Source organism: Castor canadensis, chromosome 5 (genome assembly GCF_047511655.1).
Source record: "Castor canadensis chromosome 5, mCasCan1.hap1v2, whole genome shotgun sequence".
NCBI lineage: Eukaryota > Metazoa > Chordata > Mammalia > Rodentia > Castoridae > Castor > Castor canadensis.
The window spans coordinates 31,167,283-31,187,690 of NC_133390.1; the positions used below are offsets into that span (position 1 = coordinate 31,167,283).

Genomic DNA, 20,408 nt, shown 5'->3' on the forward strand with positions numbered 1-20,408 from the left:
CATGGTCTTTCATATTGTCTATTTTCATCTTTAATTCATTTATTTCTCTATTTATGGTGTTCTCTGTTTCACTTTGGTGTTTACTTAGGGGTCCTGTAAGTTCATTTATTTGTTTCTGTGTCTTCTTGTATTTTTTATTTGTGGTGTCTTGAAATTTCTTAAGTGCTTCATATGTGTTTTGGTTAGCCATGTCTGGTAACAACTCCATGAAATTCTCAGGGTTTACTTGCAGAACTTCTTCTTTGAAGATGTTCTTGTGGGCATTGTTTGGTTCCTTGGCATTGTTTATCTTTGTTTTGTTGGAGCCTGGCATTGGATATCTGTTTTCTTCATTTCCCTCCAAATCCTGTATTAAATTATTTTGGGGGGAAGAATGGTTTCAATCCCTTTTTTGCCTTCCTATTGCTCCACTTTGTACTGTGCAACTATGTTCTTGGTAGGCTGGCTGATGGTTTCAGTCACTTGCTTTCTTTCCCTTTGTTTACTTTTGTTTTGTGGCTGTATTGGGTTTGTAGCTAAATGTGTGTGTGTTATTTCTTTCCCTGGTCTGGGTGTAATTTAGTATTTGCTAATTCACAATAGTAAAGCTAACAATAAGAACAAAAAAATTCCAAAGAAATCAAAGTGGGGAAATGAACAAACTAACACAAACAAAAAGAGAACAAGCAAACAAACAAACAAACAAACAAACCAAAAGTTCCAGATTCAGGAACAAAAGAATTTCAGTCTTAGTTTGATTTCTGGTATTACTCCTCCAGCATCCAATCCTAGTGTTGGTGTTTAAGCACAAGCTCTGTTGTAGTTTTGCAAGATGGTTGGGTAGTGTTTGTTTTTTTTCTTTTTCAGAGGCAGCTCCTTGGTCAGCTCCTCCTTCAGTGGGGTGTGGCAGTTTAAATTCATATGTTATCCTCAGGTTTTGGAATCAGCTCTGTAGCTAACCAGCTGCCCTGCTTTGGAGTTGTTTTCACTGTGCTTGATTACTGGGGGCTTGTTTCTTTGCCTTGCCCCCTTTTTCTGGGGCAAGGTCAGTGATCTTTCAGCTGTCCCCTTGCTGTCACTGTGTTGTGATGGTTTGCTGATTATTTTTCAATCTTTCACTGTTGTTTGAGTTTGGCTGTTGCTCACTGGATCAGGAGATGAGCTTTGTGTACTGCTGCCTGCCCTATTTCAGGTAGCAGCTTATCACCCTCCTGCTGTTGGCCCTTCTGCCTTTCCAGCCTTTGTTTACTGAAAGTTTGTGCTGAGACAGCTCCGTGCCCCTACCCTCTTCTCTGGTGAGCTTTCAGCAACTCTGCCCCTCTGCTGTATGTTAGTTTTCAGTTCCTTGTTTATTGTTCAGGGTTTTTTTTGTGCAGATGGGGTGGGGGGGGGGTCATTCTGCCAAGTGGGCTATGCTGGTTTATCCTAGGGGTGGCTGGAGGCATACCATGTGACACTTGGTGCTCACCTGTTGGTCTGCCAAATGTCTCCTAAGCAGGTTTGGAGGCAGCATCTGGCAGCAGTGGGAGCCCTCCTGTTTTCTCAGTGTAACGTGGCATACACAAGCTTTCCATGGGCTAGGGGTTCAAGATGTCAAAGTTTTGATTCTCCTTGCTGCTTTATTCCTTCCAAGTGCGGCTTCAGTGTCTCAGTGGGGTTTTGGAGTCTCAGAACTCATGTTGTCTGCTTCTGCACCCTAGTCACCATCTTAGAGCTCTCCGAAATCATGCATTAGTTTAACCCTTAAAATAATTGTATTTCTTTCCCAAAATAAGTGTGTGTGGAGAAATGCTGCATTAGTTACCTTTGTGTATCTGTGACAAAAATACTCCAGATAACAATTTAAAGCAGAAAAGATTTATTTTGGCTCATTATTTCAGAAGATTCACTACATGGTCATTTGCCCCAAGTGTTTGGAGCAAACATTATGGCCGTGGGAGCATATAAAGGAGGAAGTTGTTCACCTCATGATAGACAGGAAGAAGGGAGAGAGAGAAATTGGAAGGGACCAAGGAAAGATATGTTCTTCAAGAGACCCCCCTCCCCCCGCAGTGGCCTACTTACTCCATCATGGCTAAAACCTTCCACAGTCCCACTATCTCATAATAGTCTATGCAATTTCCTATCCACCACTGGATTAAACTGTTCATTAGCTCAGAGCTCTCATGACCTAATGTTCTCTAGAAACACTATCATAGACATAGCTAGAGGCATGCTCTACTAATCTAGGTGTATCTCAGTCTAATCACTCTAATAATAAAGATTGACCATGACAAGCTCATAGTTGATTGGGGAAAATAAATCAACCCATCTATCTAAATTTTTGTCATTGTTGCAGAACACAATAGATACTTATGTTTGGGCTCCGATTGACTACCACAAAACATGGCAAATTTGATATCTGTTAAAACTGTTCAAGGAATGGGGAGAAGGGGGATAACGGAGAATGGTGGAGAGGGTGAATTCCAGTTTGATATATTTGATACATTGTAAGAATTTTGTAAATGCTATAATGTACCCCCACTCAACACAGCAATAAAAAAAATCATGAAAAAAAAAAAAACAGAAAGTGAGAGACAGCAGAAACAGGAAGGTCACTCTCTGATTTTTCTCTAATGCCTCACCTCCTCCCAGTAAAAACTGGCTAGTAAAGAATTATCTGGCCAACCTCCTCTGAAAACAGTTCATAAGACCCTTGTACGACAGGTGTCTTGGCTTATACCTGGAGACCGATAAGACTCTGAAAAGGCAGGTCCTGGTAACACCCACCCACTATGTTACCAATAGGTCATACCTTCTTGTCCAATTGTACTTCTATATGATTAGCTATTCTTCATAAAACCTGACTATAAGAATACACCATTAGAAATACATAAGAATTCCCTGCATCTGGGGGTCTTCATTTCTGAAATCTCATTTGTCACCTAAAATTTTGGTTAATTAAATTTGTTAAACTCTTCTCTTATTAGTCTATCTTTTGTTATAGTTCTGTCAATCATGAATCTTGCAATGAATAAGGAAAAAATATTAAAATTTCTTCCTTATAATTAATTAATTTTAGAATCTGCCCACCTCCACATACATAAATATCAATAAGAACTTAGATTGCATTCTATATCATTCTTCAATTCTCTGCTTTGGGGCTAGGCTTTTACAGTGTGATGAATTTTATTTTGTTAAATATTTGTGCTAATGATAGTCCAAGGAATTTCCTTCAACAATATTTATTTTTTTTACACATTTAGGTTTTTTTCTCCACTGCTGAAATTAGTCACTTATGTTTGCACAGGTTTTGTGAGCCATAATTAACCTTTTCAACCTAGCCAACCCAACATTTTTCAAAATAACAGAATACAACCATGCTTAGAGTTAGAGTAAGCACTTTTTTCTTTTTTGGATTTTTAAAGCTCTTAAGTTTTCACAAAAGCCTAGTGTGAAACAACTTGGGGGAAAAAAGATCATTATTTAAAATAACAACAAAATTGGAGATAAGGGCAAAATAGTTTCTGCTGGGTATTGAGGGGGGGAGCGGGAGGGGGTGGAGTGGGTGGTAAGGGAGGGGGTGGGGGCAGGGGGGAGAAATGAACCAAGGCTTGTATGCACATATGAATAATAAAAGAAAAATGAAAAAAAATATGCAAAATTTCTCCAGTTTTTGGGCTAACCTCTCATTCCAAGACATAAGAAAAAAGCAAAAGACAATAATAAAATGAATGAAAATTTATCTCAGACTTTTAATTAAGGAAGAACTGTGTTGCTATATATTACTAAAGGCTGGCTATGTAATTCATAGAAAGCACTTCAGTTTTAAAACAATATATCATATACAAGTCAATATCAAGTGGATTCATTTGTTTATAATTTAAAGTTAATTATTACATAAATATAGTAAAGTAGGTTTAAAATAAATAAATAAACATATATTTAGTTACATGAAAGCAAATGATGCACTGGAACCCATTTTCAAGGTTGGAAGAGGATGATGTGATGGGGAAAGAAAACTTTTTAACAAGAGGCAACTTTTAAACCTTGCTATGTTGTATGAACCATGTAACTGTAAGAATAAAAGGAAAATGATGCAGCAATGACTGTTTGCTTCCTTATAATTTCCCCCTTCTAATCAGTTTTTAACTACCCACAAACTTAATTTAGGGTACGATAAGAATGCTTTAATATTCTTTATATTATCAGGGACAAGTAAGATTGTATTAATTTATTTATATATCTTCAAGTTTATGTTTCCTGCTTTGTGAAATGTGTTTTTATTGATAAACTTGATGTATTAGTCAAACTGAGATTCAGAGTGATAAGTTCTGAACAGTTAAGTTTACATATTTCAGGCTTTTCAATAGTTAAGCCAGGCATGTGTGCTTGTGAAACATTGGAAAATGCCATAGTAATATTACTATATATTGCAGTATATTTTTAGTAACCTCTTCAAAACTATTTCCTTCTGGAATTGGCATTTCTGTTTTATATCTTACATTTTAGCCAAGTGAATGTCAATCTAGTTTCCTGTTCTTTTCTGAAGGAGTATTGTATTTTGAGCATGCAAAGAAGGAACATTTAGGTACATATAGAAAAAACATTACTGTCAGGATGCAATATGCACTTTTTTAAGCTCACTCATTCACACAGTCATTTCACAAGCATTTGGATGTCTACTCTGAAGTAACTGAAGTATATGACATAATTTCTTGTTCTAAAAAGGGACAGTGAATTTCTTGCTTTCTACTTCGACATAATTTGAAGCACACAAAATTGCAAAAAATACACTTTCGTACAACTTTTTTCCCAGGTACATGAATTATTAACATTTTACCCCAATTGCTTTATCATTGCACATATCTATACATTTTTACCTCTTTATTTTGATATACCTCATGGTGCATTTTCTGTGAATAAGAATATTCTGTCATAACCACAGCGTATAGTTAAAAACTTCAGAAATTCAACATTGATATAAAGTTTACTTTTTATAACATACATATTCCAATGTTGTCAATGATTTTTTTAATGGCATTTTACCCTCAGGTCCAAGATCCAGTCCAAAATCACCTAATACATTTATTTGTCATGCTTCTTTATTTGCTTTTAATTAGGAACATTTCCTCTACCATCCTTTATCTTTCATGACAGAGTTGTGAAAAATGTAGGCCCTCCTGTTTCTTTCTAGCAATGTGTTTTAATGGATTTGTCAGAATTATCCTCCTTTTAAAGTCATGTATCCTACCCTGAATTCTATATAAGGGATTTTGTGTCTTACTTAAGGTGTCACATTAGGAGGCCCATGGTGTATCAGTCTGCTCCTCAATGGTGATGTTAATATGAATCAATAGATCAGTGTAAAAACTAGTTTCTCTAGTGTAGAGTTACCATATTTATTTTTTGTGCCTAATAAACAGTCTGTGATGACCACCTCTAGGACCACACAAAATTCTGTTCTTTAGCAAAATTTCCCTCTTTTATTTGACTGGAAAATTAATCTTTTCTATTACAACTGAAAAATTATGATTTGTCTAACTCCAGGACTTTTTCTATATTTATCCATCAGCATTCCACTGTAAAGAAAAGTTGACCCTTCTCATTCCTTCTTGAATTTGTTCATTGATTAGTTGATTAAGTGATTGAGTGATTATTTGTATGAACTCATGCATTTCTGTTTTTCCCTAATGGTTTATGTTTCATAATTCTTTTTGCCTAATTATCTTGTCCCTGGCTAGTGGAAGCACTATGATAAGGGTGTCCTTTTATCATGTGTCTGTCACTTCTTTCTACAAATATTTTAGTATTTGCCTTTCAGACTCAACTTATCAGAGGTCATATTTGTTAAAGTATCTGAGGTGTCCTGTTTATTTTTCATAAGGAATAAATGTGTGGGTCTTTTTGTGACCATGGTCACTGGACTTTCTTTACTTCTTGGTCTTTGCAACAGACCGAACTAGTGTTTGTAACATCAGTTTCTATTGCTGTGTCCCAGTGCAATCATCTTCCTTGCCTCCACCCATCTCACATATACATATGTTCTATCTATCATCTATCTATCTATCTATCTATCTACCCATCATATAGCTATTCATTTCCTTCATCCATAGTAAGAACTCTGGCTGCAATCAATGTCTATGCACTTACTAATTGGCTCAGCCCTAAAAATTACGCAAATTAATTAAAACATTGATTCATCCATACCACTATAGAAAGCAATTCTATTAAAAGTGTTCTGGTCCTTCAATCCCCATTCCCCATTTCTGTACTGAATCATACACTGTATTCAAAAGATACTTTGATTCAACTTTCCTTTGTTTGCCTTTACTTGGTTTCTATCTCTTTGCTATGATTATGTTATATGCTTGAAATATAATTGGTTTCATTTATATCAGTTTTAGCCTTTTTAATGGTTTTTAAATTGCATTTAATTTTTAATATGAAAACATTAACATGCTTCTAATAATCAGAACAATATAAAAATTATATTCAGAACAATGACACTCCCTCTTTACTCTCTTTCCCTCCTTTATAGCTCATCAATAATGACTCATAATTTTCTGGTTTATTTTTCCTGTGTTTTTTTGTGAGAAACGATGACTGCATTTTTTTTATTTACCTTTCTTTGCTACACAAAGTGCTTATAGGTATATGTGTTGATATATGTGAGTACCTGTTATTTGTCTATCTATTCATTAAGCCATCTATCTATCCACTTTTCCCTTTGCTTTTTTTCATTTGTAATATGTTCTAAGGGGGAAGAGATTTGTTTCAGAAAAAATCAACAATATCAGATACCTAGAATGTGTAAGGAGCAATGTAGAACAATATATAAAGAAGTAAATAGAAAGAAGAAAAATATTGCTCTCTTCATTATTCCATCAGGCACACCTAAGGCCAAATTGAACTACTTATGTCTCTTAAAGTCTCAAAGATAAACAAAAAAATATCCCTTTTCAACTCCGTCTCCTTTTGTCAGTGGATGACCTGTTTCTTCTTCTGTCTAAATTTTTGTATCTTCCATTCCTTTCTGTTTTTTTCTGTTCTTATCAGAATGTTCTCTTCATTAGATTGATTGATAATACCGGTAGCTTCCTCCATATCCTATGTATTAAGCATCCCTATTATCCTATATCTCCTTCTATACATACAGCCTTTCACTCCCATTTTTCATGGTAAAACTTTTCACTAACGGATTTGTGCTTCATTGGTACTTTGTCATCTCCTATTTCACTCTGTAAGAATTAGAAATGGGAGCCATTTCAGTGTAACTTTTCCCTGTCATTGTAAACAGATTTTTCTTTCAAGGGACATTGAAAAAGATTATGTTGACCATTGCATCTTTGCTACTCAAAGTGTGGCCAAAGATCTAAAATAATAATAAATTGGAAATTTACCACAGATACAAATGGAAGAGAAATAGACTACTCCTCCTACAGAAAAACTATCAGTGTATTTGGCAATCTTTAGTCTGCAACTGTCCACATTAAAGCAGGGGAATAAGCTAATCAAGAGAGGAATAAACTATTCAGATTCCTTCTATTTAAAATAGTTCTCAGAGTTGAAATTCCCAGCTCATGTTCATGCTCTCAGTCACAGGGTCACATTTATCAGTGAGCTTGGGTAATGCCACTTTTCTTTCAAGTTCAGCTATTTTAGAAAAAAAGGGGAGACTGAAATAATAATCAAATCTATCTTTTATGAACAGGAACTTCCTAAAGCTTGGCTATGACAACACAAGGAACTATAATGTAAAGGAATATTTTGGCTCTCATTTCTGATTCTGTTTGGTTTTTCTAGTTGGACCGTGCTTTCTGGAATGTAAAATATTTATAAGAGCAGATAATGCAAGAAATCATTGTTCTTAAATATTTGAGACCAAGGTCCTGTATCTAGGAACAATTCCTTCACTGTGGAAATGAATGATTCCTGTGGTGCAATCTGAATTATATTTTTTTTCAGTAGAACACCTTTACTCCAATTGAGTGTTGACCATATGAACAATGTAAAGGACAAAATTTGCCCTCAGACAATCTTGTAGGTAGAAACCAATAAAACAAATTCCATTCATATTCTGCTGCTGAATTTCCTGCTTGTGGCACAACTCTTCTCTTCATGTAGACATTTTACTTATTATAGATTTAAAAACAATCTGAGGAGTCATATAAAATTTGTTCCCTTTGTGGTTGGAACCAAAAATTTTTGGATTTTTTTTTAATTCCAGAGTCAATTTTGTAAGTCACTTAACAATCTACTCTAAGTATTAAGTATTTTTGTCCTTAATTTTTATGTGAAGTTATCTCTACTCATACAATACCATTTATAATACAAGGTGTTAAATGCAAATGAATGACAGGTTCCTAATAATTCTATTTATTGCCAATCAAAGATAATAGAGGATATAACATTATATATTGAAAGCCATTGAATAATGGGAGTGTGGGGCTGTTAGAGAAGAGGTAAGGGAGAGTGACAGAGGGGGTTGAACTGACCAAAGTTAAGTACACTCACAGATAGGATATATTGAGAAACCCCTTTGAACATTGACATTGGAATTTAAAATGAAAGACAAGACTGTAAAATAGTTGTGTATGTGTGTATGTGTGTGTGTGTGTGTGTGTGTGCGTGGTTACTTGTTGGAGTTTGGAGGATGAATGGAAGAGGTGAAGGTGAAGGAATATGGTTGATGGGTTTCATATACACACATGTAATAGAATAGTGAAACCTCTTGAAATTGCATTATGTGGGGCAAGGAGAGAGTTGGGGTGAGGAAATGGTGGAAGCAGTGTGCAATGTAAGACTTGGGAATTGGCACAATGAATCCTCTTGTACAATGAATATATGATAATAAAAATGGGAAAAAATACTAACTTCTACAAAGTATTTCTTTTTTCTTATGGAATAGTGTGTTTAGATACATGTCATTCAAGGTTCTAAAACTCAACAGCCATGTATGATGCTGAGAAAGTCATACATTTGAAACTCTTATTTTTTAGCTCAATTGGTATAAAAAAGTGAGCAATGTACCATCAAATTTGTATAAAGCTAGAAACTCAGAGGAAGCTGTACCATGAGCAATTGAAAGTAACTATTTCACCCGTTTATTACAGAATATTGATCAGGCATGTACTTGACGGCAGGCATGTTCTAAACCCTGTGCAACAAGGGAACAAAATCTTTGCCTTCAGGAAATTTAACTGTACAACTAATACATGCTAATGAAATGTTAAGTAAAAAATTAAATTTAGATGGAGATTGGGATACAAAGTAAACAGCAAATGAACAAGAATTTTGGATGTTAAAAATACTATGAAGAATGATGTGAAAAGTGTCAATACAAGAGTTATTTTAGATTAGGTAGACTAGGAAGATATAGCTATGACACCATTAGGGTTTATTGCCAATCAGACCCAGAGCAAAACCAATCTAAGCAGAAGAAAGAGCGAGTAGAAAAGTCCTTAACTAGATGTCTCCACTTGTTTAATAAAGAAAAGAAGAGGCATTGTGACTGAACCTTAGCACATGTTGTAGATAGTGTTGGCAACAAAATTGAAGAAGAAGTTGGCAGGGACCAGATCCTATATGCCTCTGTAACCCATTATGAGTGCTAAGATTTTATTTTATAAGAAATTCTGGGACACTTTTACTGAAACATGGTATTCCAGGTATGCCATTGTCATTGTTTGTGCCGACTTTCTTTCTCCTGATACGTTGGTAATAGAGTGGTCCACTATGTGATGTATCCTCCTTATCACTCTGTCTCCCTCAAATTAAAAATGACTAAAATTGCAGCAAATCCTTTTCCCAAAAGACTCAAAAGGAACATTGCTAGAGATGTTAGAACATACTTTGGAATTCTCAAACTTTCTTTAGTCCTAATTACAGATAAATAAAATCCTGGTTTCTAAAACATGTCTAGTGTGAACACTTAATCATGGTTTGAAAGTTAATCCTAAATGTGTTGTCAATCAGGACTTATTCAAAATCAAATTGCAGGAGCTAATTTTTCATCCAGAGTGTCCTAATTATCTTGCTTTTAAAGCAGAATAACAAGAGTATGAGAAAGGAAAAATAAAACTAAACTCAAAAGAATGTGCTTCTAGTCTTCACAGAAACATGTTTTTTTTTTCTACTTTATTGTAAATTTTATCTCAATTAAAAAAGAAGTTTATCCTCAGGAAACAGGAAGATCATAAGTTTAAACCTAGCCGGGCCTGAATGATAAGACTCTGTCTCCAAAAAAAAAATTAAAAAGAATGTTATCAATGCAGTGACTCTCTAATATTTTTCAGATTAAAACTGTGATAACATCATGCGTAATGGGGAAAACTGGGAAATGTAGAGTCTCACAGATTTTTTTTTTCATTTTTCTTTTATTATTCATATGTGCATACAAGGCTTGGTTCATTTCTCCCCCCTGCCCCCACCCCCTCCCTTACCACCCACTCCGCCCCCTCCCTCTCCCCCCTCTCAATACCCAGCAGAAACTATTTTGCCCTTATTTCTAATTTTGTTGTAGAGAGAGTATAAGCAATAATAGGAAGGAACAAGGGGTTTTGCTGGTTGAGATAAGGATAGCTATACAGGGCATTGACTCACATTGATTTCCTGTGCGTGGGTGTTACCTTCTAGGTTAATTCTTTTTGATCTAACCTTTTCTCTAGTTCCTGGTCCCCTTTTCCTACTGGCCTCAGTTGCTTTAAGGTATCTGCTTTAGTTTCTCTGCATTAAGGGCAACAAATTGCTCACAGATTTAAAGGGGATAATGTAATAATATGAACTCTGAGGCAATGTTCACAATGAGTGTAACAACTACAAATCTGCAAGCTTTGAAAAAAATCTTATTTTTAAGAACTTTAAAGATGCAAACTTATGTTTTATCTTCAACAAAGTTAGAGAAGAGGAGCATGGAATAGGTTCTGCAGGGAGGGGGCTTTGGCATTGGTATGAGGGTGGAAGTGACAGGGAAAGTGTAGGAGGATGAATATGGTGCAAATATTGTATACACATGTATGTAAATGCAAAAACCATACCTTTGAAATGGTCCCAGGGATCAGGGCAAGGTGGATGAAAGAGAGCAGTGGAGGGGGAAAATTCAAATATGGTATATTTCATACATGGTAAGAACCTTTGTAAATGCTACCATGTACCCCCACCCAGCACAAAAATAAAAACAAAAAAAGAAAAGAAAGAAAAATAGTTACATTTTGAAATACTTAAGATTTGTGGACTTTAAGAAAAATTGCTTGGAGAAAAAAATAGAAGAAATTTCATTTTCACTCCATATATTTGAACTCCTTACTCTAAGGTGACAACCTCTTACTAGTATGTGCATTATTCTAGACTTCAATTTAATGAATTGATAAAGAAAATATTTGCAAAAATTTTATTTGTGATCTCTATATAAATTTCATGTACATATTGTAGGAATCAATTTCCTACTTGCTTTGATGATTAAAAATCTTATGAATACATTCGACCTGTTCTTTCTTTTTAATGACTGCATAGTATCAATTTCATTAATTCCCCGTTATTTCTTTAACCATTTAAAAATGGGTTAGCATTTAGTTCTTTTCTTTTCTTTTTCTATTAAAAACAATACCCAGTGACCAAAAGTAACTATCAATTGACAGATTAGCAAAAACAAACAAACAGAAAAATTGCCATACATACATCTAAAATATGCAAACAATATTAGTCAGTAACTAGGAAAAATGCATACCAAAATATTTGAATGATATAAACAAGCAAATCACAGAATAAAAGACATACAAGTGAGAAATAATAAACTGAAAAAGATACTCAATCTAAAAAAAATTACAAACCAGTAATTATAAAAGCAAATATGTGATTCTTTTACCTTCAAATTAGTAAAATAGAATTAATTGCATAAAAATAAAGGCAAAGGTTTTAGAACACTAATCCATTAGTGGGTGAAGTGTAACTATTCATAATTCTTTTTGTAATGTCCACACTGAGAAACACTTTTTTTACCTAGGGAAACAACTATAAGTGCACAGTAATCCTCTTTCCTTTTCTGCACCAGAGCTCCTGACATTGGCCTCTGGCTGGCCCTCCATCCTTCCCCCATACATGTGGGGCCACTTGGAAAGAATGTAATCATTTTAAAAGCATTCATTCTAAAGTGTGAAGAACTAATAGTCTTCAAAACTGTCTCCTTTTAAAAAGAAAAGTCTATAAGACAGAACACATAATAAATTATTTGAGATTGTATACAGCCAGACAAAATAAAATGAATTTCAGATGGTTGTGGGGAATATTTTAGTGTAGGAGCCTTTTTACCTTCTGTGTGATAAAGTGAGCACAGTCAGAATTGTGAAGAGAAATGGGAGATAGATAGCAGATGGAGAAGACTGGGTTTTCTGTTTTTCAACAATGAATGTGTGTGTGTGTGTGTGTGTGTGTGTGTGTATAGAGACAGAGAGAGAGAGAAAGAACATGTTTTTTTCTTAAGAAGCAAATTTACAAAGGGAAAGAGTTAAGTTTACCCTATAAATTTAAGGTGTCTTTCAGAACAAAATTATTAAATATATTTTATCAGATTAAATGAAGAATGAGCATTCTTCCTTCCTCTGCATTCAACTTCTATGAATTTTCCCACTTAGAGCTGTTTTGTACAAATAGAAATAATTACATGGCTTATTTGCCTAAAATATCATTTTTACTTTTTTATTTTTAAAAATGTTTTAGTTGATTGATGCTTCAATTAGAGTGGATGTATTTATAAAGAGAGAAAAAATTATTAACGTGTAAGAGGATTTGAAGGATTAATGAAGGGACAAAGGTAAAGTGGTTAAAAAGCGAATGCTTCTGTTTGAACTGTAAAAATGTCACTGCAATATTTTCTGTATTGTCTCAATTTTAATAATGTAAATAAAGTAGTTTTTAAATAGATGTCATGAATTTCATATTTCATTTGATGTTTCTTGATGCTTACTACCTGAAGTGTCTTACCAAAAATTTGAGGTTGAGAATGCCATCATCTGAGGGTGACAATATCCTAAGAAATGAAAACTTAACATAGTGTTTATTTTATAAAACCATGATTTTAATAATCAGTGAAATAAGACTAAAATACATGCTTTGCCTTCCAGAAAAACTAAATTCTTTCAAACACTCTAGTTTTGTTTCTCTAGAGTTGTGTATAGCTAGTTGCTTTTATTTAGAATATTTGCCAGTGCTATTTGAAACTCCATCATTTAAAATTAAAATAATCACCAAACAGAATATGTTTTAACAATATTTATCAGAAGTTCAATTATAGAAAATTCAACTCACAAGTTGAGTTTTCCATCACTACCGCTTCTAGATATAGCTCACAGGAATCCTAGTGTCCACAGTTCATAATACAAGATTTTCTTATTGGTAGTCTTCTTTACCAAACCTTGAAGTGAAAATTTTATAAAAGATGGCACAGAAATAATCCCTATTATTATTAAATTCTCCATACTGTATGAAAAATACATCGAAGAGTATTTTCATTTTCCTGTTTGGAGGAAAAAAATAAATTTTTGCTGGTCTATTCAAACTGTACATCAGTTTGGGTTATAGACTTACTTTTAGTTATATTACATTAATGACAGTCAATATCAGCTCTACAAATATAGATAAAGCTGTTCGATTAAGACCTGATATTGCTTTGTTAATTAATTTCCTGTGATAAAACTTACAAATGGAGATATTTCTCCATGGCATGCTGACTCTACATAATAGGCCATCCTTCTGTCAAAATTGCACAACTCGTAACAAGCTTGGTTATGCTCACTGGGTTTCTGCTATTAAGATTTTTAATTTAACTATAAATTTTATTGACAACACATTCTAATTTTAAGGTGGATCAAGTTAGGACTCCAACTTCATTAATAATCAGACTGCCTGTGAAATCTTATTGAATTCATCATCCCATAAACAGTGAAGGACAGAGATTATGATTCCATTATTAAAATTTCCTAAGTGGCTTTTTGTAAAGTATGAAATAGGATGTTACTCTATACTTAGATAAGAAACTGGTGAAACAAAAAACAGAAGTAGATTATTTGCCCATAAAAATGGTAGTAAAATTGACTAGGTTTTTTTTTTTTTCTGAGTTCTCCCTTTTCAATTATAAATGTGCATACACACACACAGACACACACACAATCAAAGCCAGGAATGTGTACCTTTTTGTACTAGGCTCTGGCTAAAATCTTTGATGTTTTTAACTTTTCATGTTAAGATTGAGGAATGTTAAAGGAAATTGAGGGCTGCCAGGAAATTATTTTGATTGCCTATTCAAAATAATAGTTGCTGTGAGAGATACTGAGAGGAAAAAGTCTTAGCTTGAATATGAATAGTCATGTCAATACTTAAATATGCATTGACAAAATTAAGGCTTTCAAAATGGCCTAAAGCACATATAAGTTTAGGTTAAAGAATTGAGCTCTAAATGTATGCATTTAGCATTATTCTTAATTAGCTCAGATAAGCTAAATTATTGTAAAGTATGATGAATTTTTTAAAAAAATCTATGCTATTAATTAGTAAGCAAGCATGTTTGAATTTAGACATTTAACTATATAAAAATTTTTATAAGAAAAATTTAGTAATTTCAGTTTCCTACCCAGCATTAAAATTTTTAGAAGGTAAAAGTATATCCTAGGAGGCTGGGTGTGGTGATATACTCTATCATATAAGTGACTCTGGAGGTGGAGATCAGGAGGATTGTGGTTTGCGGTTAGAGTGGGCAAAAAGATAACTTGAGACCCCTATCTCAGCGAATAAGCTGGGTGTATATGGCACAAATCTGCAATCCCAGCTGTGTGGGAGGCATAGGTAGGAGGATTATGGTGCAAGGCCTCCCTGGCAAAAAGAGAGACTCTATCTAAAACTAAACTAAAGCAAAAAGCAATGGAGATGTGACTCAGTGGCAGAGGACTTGGCTAACAAGTGCAAGACCTTGAGTTTAAACCACAGTACCACCAAAAAACAAACAAACAAAATAAACCCCACAAAAGCCAAAACAAAAACAAAACTCCATCCTAATACAAATGTCCCATTAGAGAGAAAGGTTAATAGTATACATTTTTTGTAGTATACTCAGGTCCTTCCTTAAGGGGATTTGGGCTCTTATTCATACAAGGAATTCTGTGTTAAGTTATGTTTGGGGCTATGACCCTCACATTTTATTATTTAGGTTAGGTTTTGTTCACTTGACCTAGCAAATAGTTCACAAGACCCTATCAACAAAAAATCCAGCACAAAAAAAGGGGTAGTAGAGTGCCTCAAATAATAAATGCACCTGCCTAGCAAGCAGAAGGCACAAAGTTCAAACCCCAAATGCCACCCAAAAACAACAACAACAAAAAGAAGGTGATAATATAAGGAGAGGAGGCCTTTCGGGCATGATTAGGTCATGAAGTCAGAACCCTGACAAATGAGATTAGTGCTTTATAAAAGAGGACCAAGAGCAGGTGTGGTGGCATATGCATGTAATCCTATCACTGTGGAGGCTGAGGTAGAAGATTTGTAAGTCTACATAGTGAGAACTCATCTCAAAAAAAATTTAAAAACTAATTGATAAATAGATAGATAGATAACCAAGAGAAATCCATTTTCCCTTCTTACATATAAGGTTACCGTGAAAATCATAGCCATTTATCAAGAAGCAGGTCCTCAGATACCAAATCTCCTAGTGCCTGGATCTCAGACATTCCACTTTCTAAAATGGCATGAAATAAACTTCTGTTGTTTATTATCTACACAGTTTACAGTATTTTGTTATAGCAGTCTCAATAGACTAAGTCAGATTCCTAAGTATTTAACTTCTGTAGACACCCTGATCAATTAGCTAATGCTGGATTTAATTCTGCATTTCCAACTTGCTCCTTGTGGGCAAGATTTCTGTTTCTTTTAGCCAAAATATTGAATTCTAGAGACTTCTTGAACACTCCAAATTACAATATGAAATGCAGAATCTCTGCTTACTGGGCCATGTGAAGAAATTTGGCCTAATCTAACCTTATGTTCCTTCCACTGTTGTCTCATATCCTTAGAATCCACTTTTGCATAGATTCTTTGGGTTTATTGGTAAAAATTAGTAAACTCAAGTCATTCTTTTGAAGTATAGAGTATATCCTCATAGGTAACACTTCCTCTAGGAGCAAAAAGGAGATGCACATTCTGCACTCAAATATCATCAAATTCTTACCATTAATATCTTCTGAGTTTTATGACATGGGTACATAGTATCTGAGAGAATATCATTTGGTATGATTTCAGTTACTAAATAACCTTCATCAAAAAATTAAAATTGACCCTGTAAAGAAGGATAGTATTACAGCAGAAAAGTTCTTACCTTCTTAAGCAGCAAATGTAGACTTCCCAAACAAAACCGAAATTTATTCTCCTCCTAGAATTCCCTCTCCAGCTCACCCAAATTGGTAGAGAACATCATTCAGTAACATTCAGTTCAGTTAAGTAGACAATTAACAAGTAACTGTTTCATGCTAGATCTCTTCCAAAGCTACATGGAAAGTGAATTTGTTGAGGAGGGCGTTGGAGGTTGGAGGGAAAAAGGACTCATTGACAAGCAATAATATAGGTGAGATGTGATGAGATGATAAAAAAGAGAAAGATGCAGTGTCAACAAAGAGAAGTAGAATTTGAAATGGATCATTTTAATTGAGCAATGGAAGCAGAGCCAGATTTCTGGGGATAGGAAATTTAATAATCTTAAGTTACCAAGTCATGAGAGAGACTATGAGCAACTCAAGTTTGGAAGATATTCCCATGTAATATTTCAAAGCTCATACAGGTAGAAGTTATCAGCAATTCCGTGATTCCAGTCCACAGACCTATGCACTATATTACCTACCTTTGTCCTTGCTTATAGAAGGAAAATAATTGTTTTTGAAAAAGAAAGGAAAGTTAATATATCCAATTACAAAGTGGCTTCTTTTATAAACAGATATATCTGTAATCAGAGGGCATAAGTAAATATGCTATTTGATATGGGGTTTTCATTCTCAGTGACAGATTTTCAGTTAATCTACTTGATTGCTGTTAGGCATATGCTACTGCATTCACATATTATTTCCTGGCCAGGTAAATAATTCTTTTCCTGTCTGTGACTTTGTATTAACCAATTCCTTAGGTACTATTTCATTGCCTCTTGTAGTAGGAAAAAACATATCGTGTCTTTTGTTAACTATACTTTCTTGCAGTAACTTCTCATTCTTTCAATTAATAAATTTTTAATGGCCTATGTGATAGGTGTTATGGCTTTTTACAAATGTTATGGTATTCTTCTTTTTGTAGGTTTTTCTTGCCATTTCGAAGGTAAACTTGGGATTTGTTTTGGCTAATTTAATATATCAAAGTGATATATTTATTTCCAGGAAGAAACTCAGAAGGAAGCAGCAAGTACCAATGTTTTCCCACATGCCATAGAGATCATGCAGACATGTACAAAGACAGAGCTTAATTCTGTCAGGTTCCTCAGTCGTACTTGCATTGGAATTATGTTATGAATAAGCAATAAATCTGAGAATTTGGACCTACTGATTACTAAAAAGACTAAAATTTTCACATTAAGGTGTGGTGCACATGTAATAAAATACTGAACCATGTGGCATTGTTTACAGTGATAAATTTGTGAGAAATTGGAAAATGTATCAGAACATGGAAGCAAAAAAGATTTAAGTTTTGAAAGAATAGAAGATGTGATAAAGTTGTTACCTGTTGTAAATTAGATGAGGATTCCAGTGAGCTCTTGTAGCTATAGAAAAGGGGAGAAAGCAGAATACTTGTTTTTTACAATATGGAAGGAAAAAAAGAGGTATACTAAAAAAAAAAAAAGATTTGGTCAGCTTGAGGAGGGTTTAAAGACAACACATACAGTGAATATGTGCAAGATTCACTCAGGGTGGAAAGAGACCACTGCTTCACAACCCCAATATGTAAAATATAAGGATGAGAAGAATATTGATCAACAAAAGCTTATTAAAATTCAGCATTGTGACTGAATTAAGCCAGGGAAATGGCTAATATCCCTACCAGTAAATACTCTGATTTATTATGGTATCCTGGAAAAAAGATTCAATAAGTGGTTCTGAGCAAATACTATCAAGTGGAAAACATAAATGACTCTAAGAAAATTGACAAAACATTTGACTTTCCTTCTGAAAAATGGTATGATAAGAACCCATTACTAAGTCTGAAGAAAGAATATAGGGTTAAGAAAGCAATGGAAAATTATAAATTAAGAACAATGTCTGAAAAAGAACTGGGAGCATGGATTTTGACAAATAATGGTCACTGGAATGAGTTAGATAAGAATAGTAAAATGGATTTTAGACTATTGTTTTGCCAAAAGAACAAGAATACTGGAAACCTCAAGAAAAGAGACTGTTGAGGTTTACAAGTTAAAGAGACCCATGGGGTCACATTCAGCAGTAGGTTAGAAATGGTCTGAGAAAGAACTCAGGACCCAAGAAGTTCATATTGGCCAATGCCTTGCTTAGTTATAGTTATGAAAATAACATAAAAGAAATATTTCCAAGAAGGCAGAGCAAGGAGGTGCTAAGAGAGAACACTAGACAGAGGAAGAAGACTTAAGGCCACAAATATTCTGTTTGGATATTTCTTCTCTTATCATATGTGTCCTATGAGTACAATACCTTTCACCTTATATCTGCCTACCTCATGATTCTATGCAAACATTTAGTGTCAGTGATAAAACAACAAATTTGCTGATTGATCTACTCTTAAATTTAAGTCTACAAATTTCAATGGAGCTCAATAATCCCTAGAAAACATAATATTTTCCCTTACATGCTCAGTTTCATACTCTGAAAAATCATTATTCTTTCCCCACTTAAGCACTGCATAGCTTCTCTAGCCCCTTATTCTCTATTGATGGGAAAACACACACACACACACACACACACACACACACACACACCCCAACAACCCCAAACTCCTTTGTCTTCTCGTTAATCTAACTGAATAGCACTTTAGGACCTTTTTCACTCTCTTTCTGCCATGTTGTTACTACTAACAAATTGACCTTCTTTCCATCCCAATGTGCAAGTATCCCCTTTATCTTCATTATCAGAAATTTCTCTCCATCTGCTAAATCATTCCAAAAATTTTGAAATATCTAATATTTTCTAGTATCTCACTTTCAAACATTTTCTTCAATATCTATTGAGAGTAAATATTTTTTACTCTTCCTCCCCCTTTTAAAATATTTTTGATTGACTCCATTGTTCAATTTTCACACAAGCATATAAAATACTTTGATCATATTCACCCCTCATTGTCTCCTTTCACCCTCCACTGTACCCACCCACAAATAGTACTCATTTTACACTCATGGTATTGATGATCTAGATTCCAGATATGAGAAAAAAAGTGCTATTTAAGTCTTTGCTGGTCTGATTTATTTCATTTAACATGATGATCTCCAGTTCCATATATTTTTCTTCAAAGGGCATAATTTCATTCTTTTTTTTTTTTTTTTTTTTTTTTAAAATATGGAACGCTTCACGAATTTGCGTGTCATCCTTGCGCAGGGGCCATGCTAATCTTCTCTGTATCGTTCCAATTTTAGTATATGTGCTGCCGAAGCGAGCACCATAATTTCATTCTTTATGGCTTAATAATACTACATTGTGAATATATACTATATTTTTTATCCATTCATTGACTGATGGACACTTAATCTGATTCCACAGTTTGACTATTGTAAATAGAACTGTCTATAATTCCTCTACTATCTTATTTACACACTCACCTTCACTCAGATGAGGCCTTGATCCATTCAGGCCTCCAATCTATTACTTTATGGATATTGCCCATATCAAGGTAGATAATAACCATTATGTTGAAGAGTCCAGTAGTCATTTTTATGCTTTTTCTTAATTGAAATCTCAATAATTATTTGACCTATTTTACCATTATCTATTTCTTACAAAATTTCTTCTCTTAGCCTTTGTCATATCATTCTTCTCCACACTTCCTTCAACCTTGAAACACTCCTCTCCTCAATTCTGCAACTTTACTAGATCCGTCACTACTGGAAAACCTTTGACCTCTGTCTTGGACCTCCTCCTTGTCCATTTCCATATATCCATGCAGAATATCCTGTCCAATCCCATAACTTTACAGACAGTTCCACAATTTATAACTCTAACTAAAACCTTTCCAATTATCTGTAGGGTGATAGGTTCAACTTCGCACTTGAGTTTTCTGTATCTTTTGAAAAAACCAGACACTTTATTTAGACAAAGCCAGACCTCGGAATTTTTTCCCAATCAAACTTGCTCTTCCCTCTGCTTTCCCAACTCAGTAAATGGCATTATCATCCAAGTAATTTTCTGAAGAAAATACTAAGCTATTACCTAGAGTTATTGCTTTTCCACATTTCACACATGCATTCATCA

The 20,408-nt window shown here is 34.3% G+C and overlaps 1 non-coding gene across 1 annotated transcript; it reads right to left on the bottom strand.

Moving 5' to 3' along the window:
- Positions 1 to 19,493: 19,493 nt before the first annotated feature.
- LOC141423551 (U6 spliceosomal RNA) lies at positions 19,494 to 19,600 on the bottom strand. Its single transcript, XR_012448396.1, has one exon. It is a non-coding gene; the product is annotated as a U6 spliceosomal RNA (small nuclear RNA).
- Positions 19,601 to 20,408: the final 808 nt, after the last annotated feature.